General features: G+C 39.6%; 1 non-coding gene across 1 annotated transcript; it reads left to right on the top strand.

The window, feature by feature from the left end:
- Positions 1-700: 700 nt before the first annotated feature.
- LOC120262569 lies at positions 701-806 on the top strand. The gene has a single exon (XR_005536836.1). It is a non-coding gene; the product is annotated as a small nucleolar RNA R71 (small nucleolar RNA).
- Positions 807-3,176: the final 2,370 nt, after the last annotated feature.

The raw sequence follows: 3,176 nt of genomic DNA on the forward strand, positions 1-3,176 counted from the left end.
TGAGGCTACTCAGATAATAATTTGGGATTTTGTCCCACTTGGTTCTCCAAGTTCAGAAGAGATGCTTGTTGGTTTCTCAATGGTGGCTATATGCCCTGGAACCTATTGTTTAACTGTTGGAACTTGATGTTCATGCTCTAAATGAACAAAGTAAGCACTTTCTCTAATGCGGGTCTCTTGTCATTCTATTAGTGAGGTGGAAACTGGCAGAGCTTTTTGCTGTTGTCCTTGACCTTCGCAAAAGAAATAGGGATATGATTCTGCCATCTAGGGTCGTACGTGCCATTGTAGGGATTCCCTTACTATTTGGGGGCACTACCAATGAAATCCACTTGTTCGACGGATCCATGCACTATCCCTACAACGGAACAGTCTGAGGGAGTGTGTCCTCCCCCACAAGTATCACAAACCATTACCGTAGCTGATTTTTGAGTAGACAAACTGTCAATCTTCCTTCTTAATAGCTCCGCCTGGGCTACTAATGTTGTAACCTCACTGACTTCAATCATCCCAACTGGCTTGACAACTAATTTGTCTCTCAAATTCAACTGGTAGTTGTTCATGGCTATCTATTCAATTAACTGTTTGGTAGTCTCTAGGGTCTTACTGCTAGGCAATCCTCCTACAACAAAATCAATGAGCTTTTAGGTACTCAAATTGAGACCCTGATGGAAAAATCTAAACTTCGATCCATTCGGGGAGGTTATGATGCGGACATTTCCTCAACAAATCTTTAAACCTCTCCCATGCCTCAAATAATATTCAGTGTCCAATTGTGCATATGTTGTAATCTCTTAACGCAACTTGCTCGTTCTTCATGGATGGAAATAATGAGCCAAGAACATTCAGACAAGCTATTCCTAAGTCATGATAGATGTTCGAGGAAGAGCCTAAAGCTACTATTCAGCTCTTTCTCTTAGTGAAAATAGGAATAAGTGTAGTCTAATAGCTTCATCAAGAATGTTGTTGATCTTAAGCATGTCACAAACTTTGAGGAACCCCCCACACACACACACAATATGATTATTAGGATCCTCGTCTAGTAATCTATGGAACTGTGCTACACTCTGTACCATCTATACAAACGCATGTTTAAGCTCAAAATTGTTTGTTGCAACTGGTGGGTACACTATACTTGTTTGAGAACCATCAAGAGTGGAGTGAGCATAATCTGAAAGGGTTATATGTTGGTTCCCATGATCTACCATAGTGTTCTACTGCTCTTTCTCAACACTCACTGTCAAAGATCCTATCTCATTCAGTAGAGCTATTCTCAATCTAGTTCTGTTCACTCTTTCTATACTACTATCGCCTTTTGCCAGTCTTGGAGCTTTTATCCTTTGGTGGCATGCACTGAAATCAAACAAAAGAAACAAGAATTAGGAAACAATTGAAAAGTGGGAGAATATAAATAAATAATAAAAATAAAAGAAACGATGAAAGTGACAGAAAAAACAAGTATTCCTAATAAGAGTATGTATTGGTCGTGTAATAAAGTGTGCTTGAAGGGGAGAATGTCGGTCCACAGGGAAGAAGGTGAATACTAATAATAACTCCGAATTCAAAAATTAGCCTAACGAGTGAAGTTATGTGTGTAAACAAAACAAAAAGAAAACTAGAAAATATGGGAAATAAGATTGGAGAGAAATCAAGGGAAGAGACGATGCCCGGGCGTAATATCCATCTAGGGTTATGAAGTATAGGACAAAGGTTATCTAGGTATGTAATACTATTTGAACTGAGAGGTTTCCAGAATTATACTAAACCCCGCTTTCTCAGACGAAGAGTAACTGAATAGGTGCAGAGCTGATATAGACATCGGCACAATTGCATTAACATTCTATGAAACCTCACTATGAGCTAATGGCAATCTCTTAACTAGATCCCTGACATGACCGAATATGCGTGTAAACCTCAAGTGCACGGGTGTCAAAGTAATAAATCCCAGGTGAGTGGGTATCGTATCCATACGGAATAGTGAATAGAAACACAATGATTGCTATCTAACTATGATGAGAATAAATCGACAGTATGATGAATGAGATTGATATAAAAAGAGATAAAAGGAATAAGAACGAGAGGCACAATAAAATTGAGAGGAAAGGCAATCGATATAAATTGGGTACTTGGATATTGTTCTGCCTAGGACAATTGTTTCAAGTGCAAAACCCTCAATTATGCTTTCTAACTAATTCATTAATGAGTCATGGAGATCCTTCAATACATGGTCCCAAATCCCAGGTCAACCATGCCTAACTCTATACATGTCCCGGAGGAGAAATTGAACAATCTCTCAACCTCGCACTCGTATAGAATCGCAGTGAGTTCAAGGGATTCCAAGTGATAAATCCTCTTCTTAGATGTAGACCTAACCATTTGGTCCAAGCGGAAGATCCCTAGTCACAATTAAGCCCTAGGTGCTAAAATCACTTCAACGCTTCACTCCGTACACATCTAAGCGTGGGGGTGTGGAAATTCCACACCCCAGCTGGAGCTCGTAGACTGCCGTGTGGAAATTCCACACGCACGTGAGCTGCAAAATTCTACAGCATGCCCACGCAAGGTTCCAAACTTCAAATTAACACTAATTCTTCAACTATAAACATGAATTACACCCTCAACCATGCCACATACACAAAAATCAATTTAAATCACCAAAAGTTTCCATGAAAACTTCAACACCAACAAAAAATCATCAAAGCACCCACTCATCAATTTATTACTGAAGAAATGAAATTCTAAACTAGGAAACATTTAAAAACTTGGGTTGCCTCCCAAGAAGCGCTTGTTTTACGTCACTAAGCTTGACGTACCTCTTCCTTACCTTATGGAGGCTTGAAAAGAGTGTGTTCCTCCCAACTAGATATTGCATAGCTACTTCCTTTAAACCAAGAGTCAACTTGCCGGGATGAAGTGTTTGTTGGAGAGTCCAACCATCTTACTTTTGGCCTCCAAGGAAACAATTTGGGTTGGGAATTGTCCAAGATTAGCATAGGTGGGTCATTGGATGGTTTCAATCTCCTACCCACATCTTCTTCCCTTCCCAAAGTCTCTTTCTTGCATTGTAAGATTTGATCAATCCCAAAGAGAAATGCTTGTTCCATTACCTTGGGATTTGCATCTTCTTGTGTATTTTCAACTTGGAAAGAACATGAGACTAGCAAATCCCCTTGAAA

The sequence above is a fragment of the Dioscorea cayenensis genome, chromosome 5, assembly GCF_009730915.1.
Source record: "Dioscorea cayenensis subsp. rotundata cultivar TDr96_F1 chromosome 5, TDr96_F1_v2_PseudoChromosome.rev07_lg8_w22 25.fasta, whole genome shotgun sequence".
NCBI classification, from domain to species: Eukaryota; Viridiplantae; Streptophyta; class Magnoliopsida; order Dioscoreales; family Dioscoreaceae; genus Dioscorea; species Dioscorea cayenensis.